The 23,046-nt window shown below is 44.3% G+C and overlaps 1 protein-coding gene across 11 annotated transcripts in view; it reads left to right on the forward strand.

The window, feature by feature from the left end:
- PITPNM2 (phosphatidylinositol transfer protein membrane associated 2) overlaps positions 1 to 23,046 on the forward strand; it is a 123,934-nt gene that overhangs the window by 20,502 nt on the left and 80,386 nt on the right. Inside the window, exon 1 of one of the 11 annotated variants that reach the window (XM_058851310.1) lies at positions 14,415 to 14,432. The exons of 9 other annotated variants lie outside the window; for them this stretch is intronic. The gene's annotated coding sequence lies outside the window, so the exon portion shown is untranslated. Of the gene's footprint in view, positions 1 to 14,414; positions 14,433 to 20,481; positions 20,660 to 23,046 lie in introns of those variants that run through there. One more of the 11 variants, XM_058851307.1, reaches the window with a different exon arrangement.

Consider the following 23,046-nt stretch of genomic DNA (forward strand, 5'->3'; position numbering starts at 1 on the left):
AATTTAACTGAATCCTTGGTGGTTATAACTGTGTCTGGCCAAGACAGGTTCTCTTGCAGTGAGTCCAAGAAATCAGATAGTTCTTTTTCCCATGCCAGACTCTTCTGGTCCACTGAATATAACTGCAAGAACACATAGTTCCCAAGGAGGAAAATGCTTACTGTGTTTTTGGTGACAGCTGAAGCTAACTTGGGGGAGGGCAAGATGGAGCAAATGGCACTTGTCTGCTTATGAGAGCATGTTCGTTCTAAGGGAATTTGAGTTGGAAAGTTTTTTGCAGTGAAAAGCCAGAATAGTGTCAAAGTGACATTGACTAGTCTAAATAGTGAAGAGAGAATTAAATCTTTAAAATATATTCAGCCCTTTGATTAGTCATCCAAAACTCTGCTGGTAAGACAGGAAAAGAAATCTGGGCTTAACCTGATAAATGTCCTTCTAATGGTGGAAAAAGTCAGAAAACCCAAGAATTTAATTCATGATATCCAAAGAGGCCATGCAGCAGCTGGCAGGGGACTTCTAAGAGTATTAATCCTAGAGGAAACAGGGAAAAGGTAGCTGAAAACTCTGCAGCCTTAACAATTTTTGGAATTGAAAGATATTTGATGTAATGCAGATAAAGGTGATTAGCTTATTTTATTGCATTGAATACATTCTTGTCTGATTAAACTATCTTGCTTGGAGGTTCTCTTTCCTTGTATTGTCTTCTTCATCCATTGCAAGCTCCCCTATGTCATTGTAGGTGGACCTGTTTAGGATCTAACCATGCTTTTACTGAGGTTAAAAGCAAAATTTGATGGGTGTGAAAAGAACCTGCCCTGGGACTTGAAGTGAACCCCCACCATCTCTCTCTAACCAGACTGATGAGCAGCAGCATGGATTGAATATTTATGCCAGATCCAATAAAACCTTGATGATTGCAGAGAAGGGTTGAAGAGAGGATTCTGTCTGAGTAAAAGAATGTATGAAAATTTTAAATTGCATATCTTTGTGACTGACCTATAGCAGTTAATTTTCCTGAGCCAAGGCTACATTGTCATGAGTTTTAGCAGAGTAGAGAAATGATTAATTTCTGGGGTGTACAGAGATCTTTTTTAATAATCAGAAGCGTGTCATCTGGTTGAATATACAATTTTTCAGGAAGGAGGGGAGCTGTAAATGGGCAGCAGCTCGTTGTTATGGATGCAGTCAGAGCACACACATCCCTGTAAAGCAAACCCAGCTCCCTCTCTGTGGCACTCAGGCAGTGCTGGGAAATGATGAGCTACAGCCAAGTCTGGTTTCCCGTTCGTCCTCTGGAACGTCAGCGCGTGGATGTCACGCTGCGCACACGTCCCCAGGCTGTAGGAGGTTATCAGGGAGATAACCTGGCTGAACCCCAGCACTCAGAGTGGCTCAGGGCTGTTTGTGATGCTATCTCAGCTTCACAGCCTCGAGTGGGAACTCCAGGAAATTCCAGTTCCTACTGAGGCAGTGTGTTGTGTGTGCTAATCCCAGTGCAGGGGCTGTGAGGGGAGAGAAGGATTCACCAGCACATGCACTGACAGACTCTTGTACCTCTTTTGTTTGTGAAGAGTTATGAGCTGAAATCAATATGCAGATCAGGAGTGCTCTGAGTACCTAAAGAAAATCCTTTGACTGTGGTTCCTGCATCAACTCAGCAGTTTATTAAAAAAATAGAAAGAAAAAGAGGGGGAGGCAAATACCATCTGTATTTATTCAGATTAAAAAGGAGTGTGGGGATTGAGCTGTAGGGAGAAGGGGAACTGTTCAGTGCTGAAGCAGAACTTTCAATTTATTTGATGGGAAATTTTAATCTATTCTGGCTGATTTAACTGTTAAGCTCTAGACTCACTTCAGCTCATCACCTGCTAAGTGCTTGGGTTCCACTGGGTACTCTCAAGTCCTGTAGAGGCCCATGAGGTTCAGCTCTATTCCTAAGAGCTCACAGATGATAGGAAGGAGTGAGGTAAAGGAAACTTTCTAAAAACACCGTTTGTGTTTATAAAAGAACAAAGAAAATAACCTTGAAATTAATTTGAGCTATCCCCTTGATCAATGACTCTAGTTTGTCCATTAGTTCTTTTGTATATATAGCTAGAATGCAGCCTACCAATAAAAGTTCTTTTCGTTTCTTACTATTTTGAGGTTTATTTTGATGGATTATGTTTCTAGGTAACAGTTGAAGGTTATTTCTGGGAAATGCTGCCAGAATGTTTATTAACATGTGACTAGACCCAGGTGAAGTCCCTTGAGAAAATCTGGCTCTTCTGTGCACTCTCAGCGAGGGGCAGTGACTGTGCTGAAGGGTGAGAGTCCTCCCAGTTCGCTGCCCACGCTGGGCCTGGAAATAACTCTGTCAATAGTAGAAATGTCACAGCAGGAATGACTCGCTGGATGTGCCCAATTCCATTTATCTAAATGAGCTGTGATCCTGGATTTAATGTGCTGTTTCATAGTTAAGATAAGAGTCACATGAATTAGATTATTGTTGGGGAAAAAATAGAGGGGTGCTATATAAATACTTCTGTGGGAAGTTTGGAGAGCATTAACAAGTCTTTACTTTTATGAACAGCAGTGGTCAAAGTAGTTTCCTGCAAGAGATGCTTTCCACATGATAGGAACTCCAGTCATTAAAAAAGCATGAATCGGCTTAAGAAGTGTAGGGTTATTTTAATTTGCCTTTGAGTCTTCAGATGTCAGTGCAAGCTTTAATCAGCAGCTGTGCCAGTGAGGAACTACCACGTGAAATGGAAAGGGAGGATGTGGGCAGAGATGCTCCTGACTGAGTGGTTCAGGGGGTCCCCTGCACCTTCAAGGGTCCTGCCCAGCAGCTACTCAGTTCTCCAGGATTGCATGAGCACTCGTGACCCTTCTGTGGCCTTGTCAGCAACAGCCAGAGGTGTCCCTGTGGTTTGTGGAGCTGAGGATGTGTTCAGCAGAGGGCAGCTGTGTGGACAGCGGGGTGGGTACCCAAGAGCTCTCCTGCCTCAGTGTGAGACCCCTGGGTAAGAACATGTGGCAGAGATAGTACAAGTCTTGTGACATCAACAGCTGGCAGCTGTATCCTGGGCAATTGTCTGATGCCTTTCTTTCAGGTGGACTTTAAAATACTGTTTCTTCTCACTTGGAGTTTTCTCTGTATGTGAGACAAACTCCTTGAGCCCTTTGTCTTTAGTTTCACATTACCCTTATGGCCTGTGGTGCCCACTGCTTTGAGTGCCCGGCTGTGTCCCTTGGGGTTCAGTGGGAGAGCAATGACAAACGTTAACAGCTCAAATTCTTGTTTCCGTGTATGCTTAATAACCAAAACGTCATCTGTGTTGTGTCAGGGGCAGTGATGAGCAGTTCTCTCTTTCCCTGTGTTCTCAGGGAATGGATGCTCAGTTTTGGCCCAGTAGCAGTGATTTTGTCATGAGGAGCCAGAAGCAGGAGGGCACGGAGGGTGTCCCTTCTCAAGATCATGGTGGGTACAGCAGTGCTGAATTCCTGATAACCCTGAGGGGAGGGACTGTCCCAGCACTGTGACTTTGCTGGGAGCATTCTTAGTGCTCATGTCTGGGTGGATGGCTGTTCTGCAGGTCATGATCAGGGAAAAGGCATATTCCCTGGGCAGGGCGGCAGGAAGTTCAGGAGGTGAAGCAGCAGGAAACAGTTTTGTGATCCTGAGCTCCTGTTGGTAGAAAAGCTGCACTTGTTCTTATTTCTACTCTGGCTCTGTGTTGGCAAAGCTTGTGTTTAATTTTGTGGGATGCCATCTCTCCAGACAGCTGTACTTACTCCTCTTGTTATCACCATGGCTGTTCACTGGTGATTAAAGGAGAAGCTGAAGGATCCTGATACTTGGGAACAGGGCAATACTTTCATTTGAATTTCTCTTGTAGCAGAGAGAGTCCAGGCACTGTGGGGATCTGCTTCCTTGAAGACCTGAAATATGTTTCTGTTGACTACTCAAACTTTGAAATCATGATGGGAGAAAGTAGCAAAACCATTGGAAAGCTTCCTTCCCCACATCTTAGTGCTGTCTTAATAGCTGCCTCTTATGTATTGAAATAGCCCCCTGTGCCATTCCCTTTCTTTTAATATAAGATTGCCTGTACTGCAAATAAATATATTAATTTAATATCACATTTATCTTAAATCAAGTGGCTGCAGTGTTACCAAACTCGTGTTGCTGGTAGCTCAGGGGATATTCTGCCCAGCAGAGACCCAGATGTGCTGCTGCTGCATCATCTGTGCTGTGACCATCTGACATTGGCCTTCCTTTTGCACAAGAGCAGGATCTGGTAACTCCTCTACCAACCTTTCATGATCCTCCCTGCTGTGCTGATTTAAGGAAAAGTGTCAATTCTTCTTCTCCTTCCACCCATGGCATCACACACACCCTGACTCTTGCACTTGCCAGCTTTCCCTGCCTGTGGAATCTGCCTCTTTCCAGTATCAGTGCCTGGCATCAAAGTGAAGCTTGGGGGAGTGCAGGGTGCCTGCTGCTTTTGCTGAGGTGTCACCTGGGCTATTCCCAGCCAGCCCTGAGCTCTGGGGTGCTGCTTCCTCATGTTAAAGCAGAGGAGTAACTCTGGCCAGGGGCTAAACTACATTGAGCTTTCAGAGAGTAAGCTGATTGCAGATCTCTCATAAATAAATCTTTCTGTATTAATAAATAAATACCTGCAATAGTTGCATTATTACAGTTCATGGAAGCTCTCAGAAAGAAAAATTTCCTGAATGAGCCATTTCTGCAGTGTCAGCTGCCTTTTAAAGATTGGTGTCGTTAATTGAATTTTGGCTTTTCGTCTGGAATGGAGCCTGTACTCCTTGCTTGAGTGTATGGTTGATGTACATGAAAGAGAATAGGAGGAGATAAAGTCTTCAGAGCTACTTGCATGTCTTCTGTGACCATCAGCTTACTGGGAAGAGTGGGCAGCCTTTCAGTGGGGCTGCCTTCTACTTGGCTCTTTGAGAGTGTGAGGCTTTCCCCACTGAGGCCCATGTCGTGGTTGTTGGTTGGCTGTAGAGACCTGGCTGCTTGTCTGCTGCTGACTCATTCTTCCTGCAAAATTTCCCTTAAAGACACAAAATGTGGTCTGTATATTACAAGTTGCCAGATTCCCCTTTCTCTACAGGGAATGATACTTGTTGGAAATCAATCTTGCCTAATTCAGAGCATCGCAAATGTAATAATTAAGTGCTTCTTAATTTCCATACTCATTTGGTGGGGAGATAATAACTTCTTTTTTAAAACTGGGCTTTGCCTTTTGAAAATACTCTGACCAGTGTTACATAGAAACCATATTGCAGCCCACCCTTAATAGCCACTGATTAGAGGGTCCTTTGTGAAGTGTTGTCTGCTTCTGACATAAATTAATTGGCATGGAACCAGCAAAATTCCTATGGAAACAAAACAGAAGTATATTTAATACCAGATAAATATGTGTTTTGGGCTATGAAAGTGATCATGAAACTCATTTCTTAACAGGACCACTAGACGAACAAACAAATCTACAGAGATGTGGTTGTAAGCCTCAGCTAGAAATATGTTTGTGGATATAATTTAACTTTAGTTAATAATGTATTGTCCTCGGTCTTGGCAGAGAGCTGGACTTGGGCTGTGGCTACACGTCCAAAGCATTTTTACCAGATTAACTTCTCTGTGCAGCCTGCTCAGGAGCTCTCAAAGCACTTGCAGCTCTCCAGTGACTGCTCAGCATCTCTGCTCCTCTCTCAGCTCTGAGAGCACATAAACCCTTTCCTATGGCCCTGGGTGGCTGTCCCTGTCCCTGACCTGCTCTGGGGGAGGCAGGGGGCAGTTGGAGAGACAGTCCTTCAGCAGCAGCCTGAGGAAGGGTGCAGAGTGTGAAGGTGGTGCTTCATGGTTCACTTTTTGCATTGCAAATCCTGTTTCGTAAGTAAGCCGCTTCCACCGATACCTTAAACTATTTATTGTCTCTCAGGGCTTTCCTTCACCCTGGAAATAAACAAAAGATCATCAGTGTGTTCAAAATCTCTGTGCTGAGAATTATATGATTAAGTTGTAATTTTGAAGTGGTGGGTTTGGGCATATAATTTTCAGGACCATTTTTTCTTTCAGGGGTCATAAATACTGGTTCCAGCTGTAATGAAGTGCTGTGCTACTTACTATGTTCTTATCATTGTGTGTGTCTTTTGTTTAAATTACTAAATCACAGTGGCAATGGCCATAATAATGTGGTTGTTTTATGTCTTGGAACAGGGGCAAATAATTTTATTTACTTGGGATAATGTAATTGTAACATGCCTCTGGGTTAGAGTTAAAGGGGGAGGTGATGCAGGTGGCTGGCAAGGGAGGGCTCTTCTCTGGATGATTTTCTGCAGCAAATTCCACAGCCATGGAGTGGCAGCATATTTGTTTTTAATGGAACAACTTGTGAGCAAACACTGGCATGTTTATGATGACAAGGAAAGCACTAGAAAAATAGAGGCTATAAAATCCCACTGGTTAAGGGCAGCACGTGGATAATTGGCTCAGTCAGGTGCATCTCAGGGGAGGGGATGTGGATCTGAGATCTGCCCTGAGCCAGAACAGGCGAAACACTTGAGCTCTTTGCACCTTTTTGAAGGCCGTTTTAAGGGAGGCAGCTCTGCCTGGGTGGTTTTTGAGGCAAAGTGCCAGGGAAGGACTCGGAGATCCTCTGATGGAAAGTGCTTTAGAGATAAGGTGTTTATTTCCCCTTTTGAAGGGAAAAGATGCGTGATGGTTTCTTGAATCAGGATGACTGCACCAATTCAGATCTAATTTGATAAATGAAGTATAAAGGTGCAGTGAATGACCTTCTGTAAAATACAAGAGTGCCTGAACCATTTGTTCTCTAAATCTTGCTTCCCATCTCTGTATTTCCTGCTCATGCTGTTCATTAGTCTCCTGTGCCCTGTTGTTTTGGGGCTGATAATGGATAGCTGAGTGGTGATGCTGAAAACAAAGCTCTTATACAAATAACCTGCTTTTCTCAGCATAAATTCTTGTGGATATGGGGCAGAAACCCTTCTCTTTTTTACCTTTTTTGGTGTTTGTAGCAAGTCCCTGACATGTATTAGTGCTCCTTAGGTAGCCCCTTGAAGTCCAGTGGATTGAGGCATCTCTTCCCTTGGTGAAAGCTTACACTGCTGTGGCTGCAGCATGGACTATGGTTTCTTTCCAAATGAATCATGAGGATTTTACAAGCTGTAAAACTTCTCTGGAGAGCTTAAGGGTGTGACCAGCTTACAAGCGTGGGTGATTTTTTTTTTCCCTTTTTTTTTTTTTCTTCTTCTTTTTCTGGTTGGGGCTGAATATATCCTGAATATCTGCTTGGTGTTTTAGATTAGGAGCAGGATTTGTTTTTCCTTCAGATGGGATGCAGCACAATCCCAGACTTTTGTGGCTGCCTGGAAAGCTTTTCTGGGACTCCCTTGAGGACTCAGTATAGGGAGTGATAAAACTTCATTAGTGTAGGTTCCTCCAGCCAATGTAAACCTTTTATGAGCAATAAGCTTGTGCATTTGGAGAACAAAATTGCCCATTTCTCTGGCTGGACTTTGCTTAAGGTAAATGTATCTTTTTGCCTTCCACAGCAGCTCTTTGCCCAGGCCTGGGGAGGCAGATTTGACCAGTCCAGCTTAGTCCAAACCACGTCTCTCCCGAGCTGTTTGTTCTCCTGGCATTCCGTGGTTGGTGGAAGAGCCCTGCAGGGGGGACTGTGGGTTGGCAGAGCTCCTTCCCTTGACCTGCTGGGCTCTTCTGGCAGGGAGGGTCATAGCTGGGAGGCTTTGCTATGCTGAGGTCGGGGATGTGCTGTCCTGCTCTGCCACTGCCTGGACTTGGAACGTGTGAGCAGCCCTGGGGAGAGCTGGCATATCCACGTTTGGCGCTGGAATGTGTGCTGGGCTGGGGAAATCTGGAAACCAAGGGTGTTGGAGCTCTGGGTGGGGGCCTGCAGGAGAATTTCTTGCACTGTGTCCTGCAGGGCTCATCCCAGGTTCCAGTCCCTCTATTCTGACTCAGTCTTGGCTGCCCCAAAGAGAGGCTTTTTCCAGAGCAGGGCACCGGCCAAGAAATCTGGAGCTGGCGGTGATACAGAGCTGGCAGAGGACAAACCAAGCAGGTAGGAACTGTCAGGAGCTCTGGGAAATAGAGAGGAATATTTTTTTCCCTTTTTCAGGCATATGCCAAGGGTAGGTGGTTCAGAAGGGGAATACCTGGCACGATATGATGCCAACTTACCCAGCTGCCCTAACAGGATACTTTTGCCAGGAACCTTTGGACCTATTCTTCTTGGTGTAAATAAAATCAAATAAATAAAATACTTGTTACTATAAATGAAATGGAATGAGTATGATTACCTGGAGTCTCTGGAGGCACCTCACACGGTCAGCATTTGTTCCTTTCTCCCTCTGCCAGCAATTACTGGAGAAAGAGGAAACCATCAGTGTGCACAGGCATCAGCCAGGCAGCATGGAGGCTCATAATAACTTTCTTCTATGATAAAAGAGATATTTTTATAGTCTGAATTTTTTATTTTACTTTCCTCCTGGTGGGAGAGAATTACTGGTGATGATAGTTGGTAGACCAGCTCCTGTTGGGAAGCACTGAATGGATGAAGGATTTATTGAAGGGAATGTGTTGCAAATTCCTTTATAATGCACATTTTTTCTTTCCCCTTTATTTAAAGAGGTTGTTTATAACTAAGAGACCATTAGCGCCCAGGAGGTAATTTTGTTGTGGCAGTACCTTATTGAATGAAAGCTTGGTAGTCTGTTTCTGGATGGAAGCCTTGGGAACAGCTTCTGTGTAATGCTGTACCTAAGCTTTTCTTTTTTTCTTTTTTTTTTTTTTATTATTTCTCCTTTTTTCTACTTTAAATTGCGGTTGGTGCCGTTCCTTCCCATGTAGTTGAATGAACAGCTTTGTGAAGTACATGTCAGCATTTGAATTATGCTTTTCATTTACTGTAGCCTGTTCCAGGCCTCTCCTTTCACCCCCAGGGTTTTTTAAGAAGGTTTCTTGACAAATCTCCCTTTTTACCCCCAGCAGCCCAGAGACAAAAACCCAGGAGCTCCTTTGTGTGCTGCTTGGCTGCTTTGCCTGGCTTGCTGATGCTGTTAGAGAAATTCTGTGATTTTTTGCAAAGGATACTAAAATTAGGGGGTGGCAGAACTGTGCTCTGAAGAGCCCTGCTCAGGTTACTGCCCACAGCTCTCCCTTTGCTAAGGAGTGGTCAGAATTTATGTGTAAAACCTTCTACACCAAAGGAGTAAACAACATGGATTAACTGAGCACTCAGCATCCCTTGTTGTGTAAAGTGGGGTATGTTACTTCTGGCTTGAATACTGACCTCATAATTCTATGTTTAAAGCACCTGCCAATCTTTCCCCACTGTAGCAGTGAAGAGATAAGAGAGAGAAGTGTATGGCAAAGACTGAGGATCATTGCAGGAGCTGTGTTCCTGTTTGGTTTAAAATAATCTTTCATGTGATCAAAGAAAGGGTGATGTGTTCCTAATTATCTCCACTGTAAAATCTTTTGAGCTGTTGCTGCAGGATGTCTAATCCAGAAACCTCTTTTGGTGATAAAAATGGTGAGGGGAGGTCATGTGTATTTTGCATCTTGCCCCTTTTACCCTCCTTTTAGTTAAAGCATTTGGGATGGAATACACTGAGCTACCCAGGTGCAGAGGATATTACAGATTTCCATATTGCAAACCCTAATTTTAGCTTCTCTCTGCAGGGTTCATGCCAATATTCACCCACTTGCATTTGCACTTTGGGTAGCACTCATTACACAGTGTGAGCTTCGCACATGTGCCGCTCCTCCCGCGGTGGGGATTTGTGTTCCCACAGCCAAACAGAGGGGTCTGCGTGGGGCAGGGGCTGGTGGGAGGCTGCTCACAGCTGTGGATGTGTCCCTGCAGAGCACCGGGCTCGCTGCAGCCTGTTGGAGCCAATTGGATGGGAGCAAGGGGAAAAGAGCTCTGTAATTCCCTTCTGCTCTTCAGTGAAGTGGAGAAATGGCTCTGCATTGCACGTTGTGCACTTTGACTGTGGAAGGACTCCCAGTCCAATTTGTCAAGGCAGAGACTTGTCGTGTGTCCAAATGTACTTGACAATAGTCTCTCTGCTGTCAAAACCTCTCCTCCTCCTGTGATAAAAACACAGCTCCAAGAAACACTCCTCTCCTTCCTTCCTGTGGCTCTTAAGAAAGACTCTGCATCCCAGAGCTGCTCTGGGGAGGAAGTTTTTTCCTGGATTCAAAGCACTTACCCATTTCCCATTAAAAAGACTTGACAGAGCAGTGCATTCAAAACAAGATAGCCACAGAGAATTTGGATTTATGCTTTCTTTAATTGGCCCACATAAGATTTTATTTACTGATAGTGTCCAAAGGGAGCTGTCGAAATATTGCAGAAAGAGTGAATGTGTCCATTGTGGTAATGTGCTTTTGATAAATGCATTATGGCATAGTTATGAAGTCAGGAAGAAGCCTTAATTACTGTTATGAAGCCATTAGAGTCTAAAGCAGCAATTTGAGCTCTTGTTGCAATTGTGTTTTATATTTCTTCACTGAAGACTTCACCAAAAAAAGTGCTTGTTTTAGAAGGTAGTTTATGCCTTTTATTTCCTTTTCCTTTTTAAAATGGTGCAGCAGTGACTGGGATAGCAGTGAGCTTTGCAGATTCACGTAAATAAAAAAATCCCACAACCTTTGTGCAGAGCATGTAGGGGGAATTCATACAGGGAAGTGATGCCATAGCACCTGCTGATTGTGTTCTTCTGTTAACTATATGGCATCAGAAATTACTGAGCTTGATTGTCCCATGATAAGGAAAAAAAAAATGAGAGAGAGGGAAGGATTGGTCTCCAGGAATCTCATGTAGATATTCCTCTGGGGTGTGAGGGAAGGAGAAAGACTGGTCTTGGAAACTTCTTATTAATGATAATTGCTTTGGGAGATCAGTCAGTGTTATAATAACCTGCAGATGGGGTCAACAAATTGTCTGTCCCTGTTTTCCACATCAGCTGTTCCCCAGCACAGCCAATCTCACTTGGGACTCCCCTGACAGCCACCACCAAGCAAATTGTTTGGAGCTGACTCTTCTACCAAAAATGCCTGCAAAAAAAAAGAGCTTTGTTTTCAGATGTTTATGGTCTTTTTATCTTTTAAGTTATTCAGCAAAAGGCTGTTTAATGCTCACTCACCTGTTTTAGTGCTTTGTAAATGTTCTTTGACTCTCGTGTAGCACATTAGTTATAGCAGATGCTAATTTAATGGCGTGAACTCTGTTGCCCTTCAGCATACAAGCATCTTAATTTCAAAAACAAAACTGACCAACAGGGTTGTAAATCAAAGGCTAACAGGCATAGCAACACGAAGGCATTGTTTGCTTGGTTGTTAAACTGATCGTGAGCTGCTTTCTTAAATGGAATATTTCTTTAGCAACAGGAAGGCTCAGTACAACTTGTACTGTTATGAGAAAGGAGGAATGAATGTTACTTAGTGTTTTTCCAAAGCTGATTGCTTAAAATAATTGCAGGTGCAACACGGTAGCGCTGATGGTTTTTACAGCAGCTGTGGGAAGCAGCTGTGGGTGCCTCCAGCCACTCCATGCCAGCTCTGAACTGGCTCTCACTTACTTGGCCTCAAGTCTGGGCTCTGACTTTTGGCTGTTTCTTGGAATAGATTGCCCAGAGAAGCTGTGGCTGCCCCGGTTTTTGTGATTCTAGAGAGCAGCGAGGCTCTTTGCTCCTAAGCTTTGATTGGAAGGCACCAGTTAAAAGAGCCCTTCCCAGGAGCAGGAATATCCTTGGTGCACCAAACCTCCCAGGGCAGGCAGGATGGGGGCCTCCACATCAGCACTGTGGGGAGTCCTGGGTCAGTCTGGGATTCAGCCCCTTCAGCTGACACTTAAAAGATGTCAGAGATGTCAAGAATGTCTGCTCAATATGTTGGACTGGTTTTTAACTTTTCTGAAGTGTGTTTATCTTTGCTGTCCAGGGTGGTTTGCGAGGGCTCTGCTCTTGGGATGCTTTTCCGGTTTGATTCAGTTACAAGTAATTAAAAAAAAAGAGCAGAAAAACTCCTCCCAAACTAATCCCCCCAGCCCCCTCCATCCCAACACTTAACTATTCCAAGGCTGTGTGGTTTTCCTCTCCCTGTGCTTTCAGCATACTGAGCTGGGGAAGGTGATGATGGTAAATATCACCACCTTGTTTCCAAAAGCTGTTGGGTAAGATCTCTCACTGCAGCATCTGAAGTATTACTGGAAATATTCAGAGCTGTTACAACAACATCTCTGCGTAATTTTTCTTTTCCAAAAGTCTTTTCCTTCCCTTAATTTTGGGTGGAAGACACTAATCAGAGAGATTCAGGTGTCAGCAAATATTCCAAGCTCCTGAATCACGCAGCAGAGAGCGAGGGCTGAGACATTCCCCTTCCCTTTGGATAGCAGCATTAATTCTGAGTGCGCTGCAGTTACCATATCTGTGTATTTTCAAACTGAAGGTGCTTCCAGTTATGATGTTTGTCCTGACTGACTATTGTTACAGGTGTTCTGGAATTTGGGTTGAATTCTTGAAGTCTGACATGTGGCATAAAAATTCTCTGTGTGCTTCATCTCTGTAGAGTGACAACACTACAGATTAAACCTAAGCATTACTACTCCCAAGGAGATAGCCTAAGTATTTTTCCCTTTCCAGAGTACTCTACACTGTATAGCTCTACAATTAAAATGGATGTGTCTTTACCTACTTAATCTAATACCTATTATTTCCTCTTTGTTTCAAATTTGAGTAGTTTGGGGCAGTTCATGCTTCAGAGGTCTAATTTCAATGAATTTGTTCACAGCTGTAAGCTTGTAGATATGTTAGTCAGGTAATGTGAAGCTCAAAAGAAACACTGGAACAGTCCAGAGAAATTTAACGAGATGATTCCTCTGCTCTCCAGGCACGGTTCTGTTGGGTTGTCATTGTTCCAGTCAGTTTCACCAGCCTCCAGCACAGCCCTTCCACAACTGTGAATGTATTTATTTATTCAGAGCATTTGGTGTCAATGTCTAACTTACAGCCTGGTGCTGTTTGACCATTTTCTAGTTTGTTAAAATGTTCCTCAAAAGGTTCCTGCCGTTACTGCAGCTGCTGAGTCTTCATTTCCACTGACAGGGGCTGCCCAGTTTGTCCCTGCCCCAGTGAGGGGATTTAACCAGTTCACCTCTCTCATGCAGAGTTCCCTGGGCAGTGTTTCACCCCAGCTATGCACACACACACATCAGTAGATGTTGAAACCAACCATTCATCTTCAGCCATTTGGGGCAAATGCTGCCAGAAAATGGCACAGAGGACAAGAAGTAAATTTGCCTTCTAAAATCCTTTCAGCTATTAACTATTACAGATATAATTAGAAACACAGGCAAGGATTATTATCCTATAAATGCCTTTCTAGTCTGTTCTGCTTTTGTAACCTTTTTTTTTCATCTGTCATCCTGCCTTGCTGCGTTGTTTCTCCTTGCAGCCTGGCGTCTCCACCATCGTGTCCCACTGCTGCCTCTGTGCTTTGCACTGACTCTGTTTGCTTTTTCCCCCTATTTACGTCAGAGCTGTCGTCGCTTGGCTCTGCACTGGTGTTCTCATGAAGCCACCATCACTCAAACAAATAGGTGGTTCTTATTGCTGCAGGAAAATGAAGAGCTGCTCTCTGCAATTGCTCTCTCCCCAGGCTGCACATCTTCTGCCTTTGCTACTTGGTTGATAAGGATTTTTGGAGTTGTTTTGTTTTGTTTTTAAAGTGCCTCGGAAAGTTGAAGCTTTGTGTAAATTGGGCCCTGCAGGTGCTGTTGTGGGAGGCAGAATGGGTCTCTTGGAGCAGGGATGCAAGTCCAGGCTGGAAAACCTCCAGGAGCTGCCTGGACAGGTTGGGAAGGAAAGCCACAGCTTTCCTGTAAGAACATGCCACAGTTTGCCCAAACCAGACACTTGAGAGCCCCTGGGTGGGTAAGGGATGTGTCTCAGCCCCTGAAGTGCACCTGAGCTCAGATGGCTGAGCTCAGATGGCTGAGCCCTTCCCTGCCTGCACACTGTGCTGTCCTGGAGCGCTGGAGAACCTGGGTGAGGAATCATCTAACCTGAAAAACCCTTCTTAGGAACCACACAGCTTTTCCTCCCACGTGTGATCACCTCAGGCAGGACCTCGGGAGTGTCATTTTATATGTGCACTTCCATGTGTCTGTGTCAGTGAGAGCTGAGGGTGCTCAGCAGGGCTGGGATCCGAGGCACTTGGGCTGGGGCACCCACTGAGCAATGGCAGCCCCTTGTAAAACAAACAACCCCCCCTAAAATCCACGCTCATCATTTCCCAGACACAGCTGAGATGCTCAGCCCTGCCCACAGGGAGATCGATGGTGTGTTTGGACTCCCTGTTGCTTTCCGTGGAGGTGAGTGTGTTTATGTTATTTAAGGAGTTGGTACATAATCAGTCTTAAAATTAACTGCCTGCCTGTTGACTTGTCACCCTGTGAATGAAAACACATTGCTTGTAATTTGTTTGGCATTATTCTGTCCTGTTGTCAGGCTTCTAATTACATTTAGAACATAACCCAGATGTCTGTCTGTCTCCTGTCTCTTTTTTTTTTTCAAATTATTATCATCATCATCATCATTATTATTATTATTATTTATCTTTTTTATTGTCAAACATGGAAGGTACTATTTCTCTGAAGTGATGGAAGTCTGTTTGTTCCCCTCTGTTTTCAGGAGATTAGTAGGTGGTTGCAGGCTTATCTCTTAAAACTGCTTCTTTTAAAAGAAGGTGTCACTTTGGGCATCCAAAATTGCTGATTCCTTTTGACTTTGGACTGACCTCCTGTGTTCTTTAGGGGTATTGAAATATGTTTCTATCTACATGAAAGCAGATAGGAGGTACTGCTTTCTAAATACGATCACATTCCCCACCTTATTTATTTTTAAAGAAGAGATAAATTGCTTGTGCTTTTAGAAGTTTAAAATATTAATGTATTTAAATATAACAGTGAAAGAGAGGCAAGGCAGAAAGGGTTGCCCTTTCAAAATGTGCACAAGTGAGCAATCTTTTATGGAAGCCATTGGATAAGCCTGTCATGCTCCCTGCCAACAGTGGCTTTTGGTGATTAGCAAAGGAAACTCAAGCTGCTCACTCTGAGATTTCATTGCTCCTCTCCTGTATCTGAATTTTCCTCAAACCACAAGATTTTAAGCACCACAATCACAATTTTTCTATAGAATACTGGATCACCAATGTGACCAAGCTTGGTTTTCCAAAAGCACTTAAGGGCTGCTGCTCTTCTGAGCAATTTACCTCTGTTCCCACTTGAGAAAACTTTTGCCCACTGAACAAGCTCCATTCTCCTTGTGGTGGTTCTTTTAAAATGGTTTTAAGTTTGCAAAGCAACAGGAGTTTGTGGTAACTGTTTTTAGAGATTAGAAACTTGACTCTTGGTCCCTGCTGACTTGGGTTTTTTGGTATTATTGATCATCAGCTATCCTAGCTCTGAGCTGTGGAGGGTTACTATTATACTTGGACACTGTTTTCTTAGGCAAAAGAGTCAGATCTGGCTAGTTCCAGCAGGAGACAGATTTTGCTGTTCTGCAGAACCTTGTTCATGCAGAGTTCGTGGTAGGGGAGAAGGTGAAAGTGTATGAAAGACACAGTGGGCTGCCATAAGAGAGAAAAACTGGGAAGAAAAAATAAAGGAAGTAAAGCAAGTGTTCAGTACAAGTGATACGTGTGAGTCTTGGGTATAGAGACAGCAAATTATTATGTGGTCCCTGCCATTAATACAAATACATCCCTGATTTTCCTCTCTGCATCCCAGCCAACGGGATCTTAACGAAGAACAAACTATGCAAACAAAAAATTGCCAGAACCGCTTGTGCCTCAGCTTGAGACAAGCCATGTTCTGAATCTCCTGGGTTGTTCTGTGTCGCTGGGATGGGGCTTTCTGACTTTCTGCTGTTGTTCCGTGGGGTCTGGGCATCTGTCTGTCCTGCCACCTGTGGAGAGAGCTCCTGGCTGTGCTGCCAGAGGTCATTTGAGTCTGTAAAACTGCAGGGACAGAAAGTAAACCTTGTTGTTTTTTTTATGATGGAAGAGCCTCTTCCTCAAAGGGACAGAACTGATGGGCAGTGTTGAACTTGGCTGAAATGCTACTGGAGTTTGCAGTTGGGAGAGAGGCTGGAGAGGGAGGGGGGATGGTGTCATTTGAAGTTTGTCTCTGATCCCTTCTTGCTTTTGTTGGCAGCCAGCAGTTAAAGGGGGAGAAGGCATTTCTGGCTCTGGGCATTTGGGCTCAAGCCTGGCTGCCACCTCAGCTGGCCTCAGCTGCCTCTGAAGATCTTGGCCCTTACAGGAGCTGACAAACAAGAACGAATTGGTGACTCACCAGCACAATAATGTCAGAAATGCTAGCTTTATTTTGCTGTTCCTGCATCTTCTTCAACCTGTAACTACTTTATGTGTTTTTTAGCCTGAAGAGAGGCTCTTGTGTCCATGTGCAGCAGAGGATGAAAATCCAGAGTGGGTGCTTTTGGAAGAAAAGTCGCTTTGGTGCAGTGAGATGCTGCAGGTGGATGGCTTGGCTTTCACCAATAGAGGGAGGATTGGCAGAGCTTGGTTTTAGTCCAGGTGGTTGGTGGAGCAAAAAAAGGGTTTCTCTAAAGGTCTTGTGTTTGGTTTTCTCCCCTGTTTTTTCTCCTGAAGCAGCACAAAAGAGAACTGTGTTAATTACCTGCATTTGAGATCAGGAAAGCTCTGTCCATATGTGTTTTCACAGGTTGGGGCTTTAAGTGACAAGTTAATTCTCAGACTGAGGAGGGGGAAGAATCCTTGGAACAGCAATGAAGCTATGTCAGTTTTGGGGAGGGGGGAAAAATCTTGACAAAAGAGGAAAAATATGCTAATTTACAGTTTAGCTAATGAAGTAAGAAGTTAAGAATATATAACAACATACATTTCTTGAGTTGGCTTTGTATTTATTAGTCACTGTGTTCACTGAGTGTGGTTTCCAGGGGTATGGCTTTTCTCTCTCTTCAATGATGAGAAATTATCTTAATAAATTAAGGGATTTATTAGCAGGAGTTATGTGTTTTCCAGCCTTCAGCCAGACCCAGCTCTGAAGGATGCATGAACTCCCTCACGTTTCCCTTTGAGCACAGAGCAAAATGGGCATTGCTCCTGGGTGTGAGCATGTCACACAGGTCCCTCCTCAGCTCTGGGGACTTTGTTCTGTCCCTTGTGACAATATGCTCGGTGTCTGAACTGTATGGATTGTGTGAGTGATTTTGGTTTGGTTTTTTTTTTCCCTAGTTTGACTTCCCTTCTCCTTTTAGCTGTACTTTCTTGTTGTTCCACAGTAAGCTTGGGTATTAATCATATGGTATTCAACCTCTCCCACTGTGACAATAACAGCCGCTTGATCATTTTTTTGTAAGAATTTTACCTTTACAACTGCAGCCTTCCCAAAAAAAAAAAAAAAAATCAACCAAAAATATCCCAAAGAGCCCAACCTATGAAAAACCCAGTAAGGCTTTCAAGAAATGTCAGTGTCATTTAAATATGTATCACACACACTCGGGCTTTCTCTCTGTACCTGCTGTCTAATTTCCCTTCTCTCAATAGCTCTGACTAATCCTGGGATCTTTCCCTGTTGGAGCTCTGCTATTTATGAATAGAGCAAGTCCTATCTGTAGACTCGTGAATGCTCGGAGTACGTGGTGCGCTCAGATTAACAATGTGCATAAATAGCAGAGAGTTGAAGGACCAAATCCTCAGAATAACAATTGGGAGGAGATGACCCTGTGGAATATGTGATGAAGGAAACAGCTTTCCTTTGCTTGCTGGCCTCCCTGAGGTTGAGGGTGTGTTTCTGGTGTGGGATTTGCCATGAAGATTCAAGTTCAGCACCCAGAGGTGGTGATCTCATGACTTCTTCTGATCTTAGCAGGATGGGTTTTTTTTTGAAATGGTGCTGAGGGCACCTGCAACAGAAACAATGATTTTTCCTCTTACTGCAGCCCTCCTGTGTGTGTTCACCAGATGTTCACATTACACTTCGTGTTCCTCTCTATCCCTGAGCTATAAAGGAGAAAACAAGAGTGCTGTTAACCTGTGGAGTGCTCCTCTGGAAATGGAGAGCTGCCTCTCCATCCTCACCAGGAGCAGAGAACAAAGCTGCACCCACATGCTTTCATGACAAAGGCTTCAAGTGCTTTCCAGCCATTCAGTGGAAAAAATCCTAGGAGCACAATGTTGTTGCTTATTTAATTACTGTTACTACCTAGTGCGTTTAGGGCAGCAGTTTAAGTGTAACTGGCATAAGGGATTTGCTAAACTCATTACTCCTTCTGCTTGTAACAATTTCTGTGTCTCCCTGGCCCTTCTTGGGGAAAATAATCCACTTAAAACATCTTGAAAGAAGGGCTAGAGAGAGTCTGCTGAGGCCAGGGCAATTCAAAGTATGTGGTGGTAATGTCGATGCTCATTTTCTGCTGGGTGTCTGGAACTACTATTAGCATAAAAGATTTGATACACTGGTTTCAGTGCAGAATAAGCATAAAGTGCCCTTAGCTGTGTTTCCAGGAGGCAGCTGACACATGGACCTTATCTCTGTAACATTTCAGCAATGATAAGGCATCTGTAGCTCTTTCCATGACACAGTTTAGTAAATCCAGCAGCAGCCTTTTGCCTGACTCGCAGAGAAGATGTGGAGCTGCTTTTTGAATTGGCTGCACAAAGTGGTGTGTAATGAACACTCTAAAATTGGGTCATTTGTCTGTTAAGTGTGAACTCTGATTTCAGTCTCGTTGGGCTCTGGCTGCTCTGGCTCAGTCTTCCTTGGTCATCCCTGCAGAAGGATCTGCTTCACAGCAAGGACAGAGGCCAGAATGTGTCACTTTTTGGTTCTCCCTTTGCACATCTCTTGTGTAGGTAGTGTGAGAAATGTGCTCTTGGTGTGCACAGGGACAGGGTGCTGCCAAGGAAATTCAAGCCTGATTAGGAGCTCTGGTGGCTCATCTTGGTCTTGGGCAGGTGGAGCTGTTCTCATGTGTGTGGTGATTACACTGCAGTAAAGATCAGTATCTCTTCATGATATTTCTGGGACTGTCACGAACTGGTGCAGCTCCATTATTAATGTTGACCTTTTCCCTGCCCGATGAGCCATCATCTGCAGCATCCACTGCAGAGGCTCAGGAGAGCAGCATCCTGATACCTGCTGTCAAAAACGGTCCCTTTTCCCCTCGTTGTGAACCATCTCTTGTGATGTTTTCCACATGGCAGCCCCAAGTATGTAAAGACGTGTGTGTTTTCTGTGAACACAGCTGCTGCTCTTGACCCATCTGCCAGGAATTCTGCTCTTCAGACACAGCTTGCTTCCTCCTGGTGTCTGTCTCCCTGTTCCATCAGAAACAAACATTTTAACACAGCTTTGCTTAATGCAAAAGAATAACATGCTCTCCTTTTAAGGGCATGGTTCAGAGCATGAATGAATCCAAGGATGGGCTGGATCTCCTGTCAAATGGGTGTTTTCATTTGGACAGCTGTATAAAGTATTTGTCGTTGTGGAAAAACTCTTCTTCCACTCCATAAAAATTCCCTGAGCAAGTGTGTCTGGGCAATGCCAAATCTGGTTAATGTAGGGTGAAGCTTCTTGAGAGTCTCTGTCCTTCCGGCTCAAAAGAAAACCAAGTCCATGTTTCATCTTTAATTGAGTTGAGTTTTGCTCTGCTACATGAGCTTTCTCAGCAGCACAACTAATATTGGGACTGAAGTAAAACCAGCAATTTGTTTTACTATTATAAAGAAGGAACAAAGGAAAAAGTTGTTAAAAACCCCTCAAACACACAGCAAACTTAAGAATAAGCTGCTTTTAAAACACCTGCCTCTCACCTCTGCTAAAAAGGGGCTGTAACTGAGTTACTGAGGGCCTGGATCACGCACTCAGGACTCTTTTCACACCATGGTGATGGTGCTGCCAAGGGCGTGCTCACGAGATGTCCTCTAATCCAGTTAGAAGTGCTCTTCCAGGAACCCTGTCATTACAGAGTTGGAAATTCTGGAAACTGGGTGGATGCAATAGTACAGGAGAGCTGCTGCACTCTTCCCTTCTTTGTGCTAAAAATGCCTCTGGAATGAGCCGTGTCCTGCTCTGGCTCTGCTCCTGCTGGCTGGGCACAGCAACCTCCAAAGGGCTCCTCTTCCCTCCTGGTGCCCTGGCTCTGGCTCCAGGCACTGGGGAGGGCTCTGCAGAGCTGGACGAAGCCTCCTCTGTCCTGCTGTGCTTCTCTTCCCTTTGGGACCACCTCACTGATGAAGTGATTGGTTCTTTTTCACCATCAGGAGGGGCCTCCTGATCTTTTCATCCCAGAGGTTAAATTTTTGATGTAAATGGGTCTGCTTTGGTGCACAGGTCACATTGCCTGTGTCTGGCTCTTAACCAGGAGAGCATCTGATCGAGGTTGGGCTTTCTGCCTTCCAGGGCCGTGATTTGATGGGAAATAGCGACAGGCACAGCAGGAAAATCAGCTGCAGCCTTTGGGCTCTCTTTTTTTGCTGCTAGGTGTTTTTGTTTGCTTGTTTGTTTTACTGTGCTATGCCCTGGACAGTCTGCTTGGCCACCCCTGGCATTTGGTAAGTGTGTACTCTTTAAAAGAGGAGCATGTTTGAAACTGGAGGAGCAGCTTCTGAAATTCCTCCTGTGCTGCAGTCCTTCCTGTGAAGGAGCAGGATGGGCAGTGACTCCAGAGGAGCAGCCTTCATCCCTTAGAAGAGATTCCTCAGTGTGAGGTCTCTGCAATATGATGTTGGATCTGATGCTGCCGTGTCCAGAAGACATCTAGGGCTTTTTATTGTAATTATGTTTGTGCATTCAGACCAATTTTGATTGTTATGAAGGTTCAAAAAAATCCCAGAGATCTTAATAAGCTAATTCAGTAACTGTTTGTGGCTTTGTTGTTCCTCTTTGTTGTGAGGACAGAACTGGTTCATGCTGATGAGTGCTGCATGAAAATTATATTATTAGTAATTACTGGTAATTTCTTGTCTGGAAGCTTCAGGTTTGTGGGAGCACTTGAATCCATTTGCTTATGTATTCCCTCTGGTTTGGCTGTAGTGTCTCACGGTACCTCAAGACACTTGAGCAGTTCCCTTTCCTCCATGGCAACTTCTCACAGCAGTTGTGGGTGGCAGAAGCAGTTTCCTCTCTGTCCTGACGTGGATTTTCTGTCTGGTCAGGGCATCACTGAAGTGTTGAGGCTTCCCCCGAGCAAAGGGAGCAGCTCCAGCCCTGGCTCATGAAGGATGTCAGTGCAGGGTAATGGCTCGGGGATGAGGGGAAGGCAAAGGACCAGAATGCGCTTCTACATTTTCCCCTTAAAATTGTAATTTTATTTGAAATGTGGTAACACCGTGGTTTCTGTCAGCTGGCAAGGCAAAGGATTAGTCATAGAGGTTTGTTTTGTTTTCTTCTAGGGAAGCTGGCAGAAAGGTAGAAAGAAAAAAGTGTGCCATTAAACAAAAATCCCTGGAAAAACAACAACCCTAAATCACTGGCTTTTCAGATAAAATGACAGTATTGCTGTATTTGCTCTTTATGGGGAGCATCACCTGGCTATGGTGTCTGAAGTTCCTCTTTTAGACTTAGATGAGGGATATTCCTGATTTTTGAGTTGTGCATGGAATCATGCATTGGAGGTAATTGTACCTGGCTTAGCTAAAGAACTGAGAATAAATGTAACTACTGCTTAATTCTCCAGTTTGAGAGTTACCTTTTCTCCTTGTGCCAAATTCTGAGATTTTTCTTCAAAGATTGTCATTGGAATAGAACCATTTTTATCCCTCTCTCAGCCTGAGATTAATAGAGGAGGACTTCTTAAAAGCTGTATCTTCTGTTTTGATTTGGTTTCCAACATCCTAATTACTTCTACTTCCAGCCATGCCTCTGTGTCTGCTTTCCTTTCATCTTCCCGACTCTGATTGGAAGTAGCCTTAGACCAGAAAAGAAAGAAATCTTGGCTGTAGGTGAGATAAGCAGCATTTGCAGAGGAGGAGGAGGAGGAGGGCTGGTGCTGGCACCTTTCACAGGACCTGCAGCCTGGGAATGTTTGGGAACGCAGCTGGAGGTGGGGCAGCCACAGGGACACCTCAGACAGCTCTGCCAAGGGCTGCTGCTTTGAAATTTGCCTGGGAATAAATAGTAAGTAAACCCTGGGATAGACTTGGAGAGGCAGTTCCTGCAGATGTTCCAAGCTTTTGTGAAAGGAGCAAGCAGGAAAAGCAGGGGAGTTTGCACCTTTTTTCTTTATTTTTTTTTTCCCTTAAGATGTACTAAGTTTATCCACATTTTCAACCTGTTTGTTTTGGATACCCAGCTATTCTTAATAAACACCTGATTCCTTACTGGTTGGAGATGCTGCCAGGGTGGGGGCTCTGGGGTATAAGCCTATATGTATAAGCCAGGCTCCTGTGTCCAGGTGCTAAGGTGGCAGCAACTTTGATTCCTTGTGTCAGCATCTCTTCATGAATTTTTGCTCAGGAAGGTCAGTAAAACTAAAGAGCAATAACTTGTTCCCTAAGCAGTGGGCTCACAGTGCGGGTTGAGTTTATATTTGTAGCTTTGTTTTGAATTTTGTTGTTATTGGCTAAAGAATGCTTGTGCTCTTCTGGTGCTCTGTGAACTCAGCTGCTGTGGTGCCCTTCAGTGCCTCTGGATTTGGAGTGGGAGGAATGCTTGTTATTTTGTGTGATGGAAAGGCCTGGCTGTTTTCAGCCTCTGAGATGTGTAAAACCTTCAAACGCCAGAATATTGGCAGGGCGATGCTAAACTTTCCTCTTGTACAGATAAGTAATGGGAGATTTGCTCTGATTCATAAAATAATATTTTCTCACTGGTTACTTCATGTAAACACTGATGGGTTTTTGTATGAATTGATTCTCTTGCTGTCCCGTCCTCCCCCTGGGGAGAGATCTTTAGCAGCACATGGAAAATGTGACTGACCCTTAAAGGTCAGATCCAGTCT

This window comes from Poecile atricapillus, chromosome 16 (genome assembly GCF_030490865.1).
Source record: "Poecile atricapillus isolate bPoeAtr1 chromosome 16, bPoeAtr1.hap1, whole genome shotgun sequence".
Lineage (NCBI taxonomy): Eukaryota > Metazoa > Chordata > Aves > Passeriformes > Paridae > Poecile > Poecile atricapillus.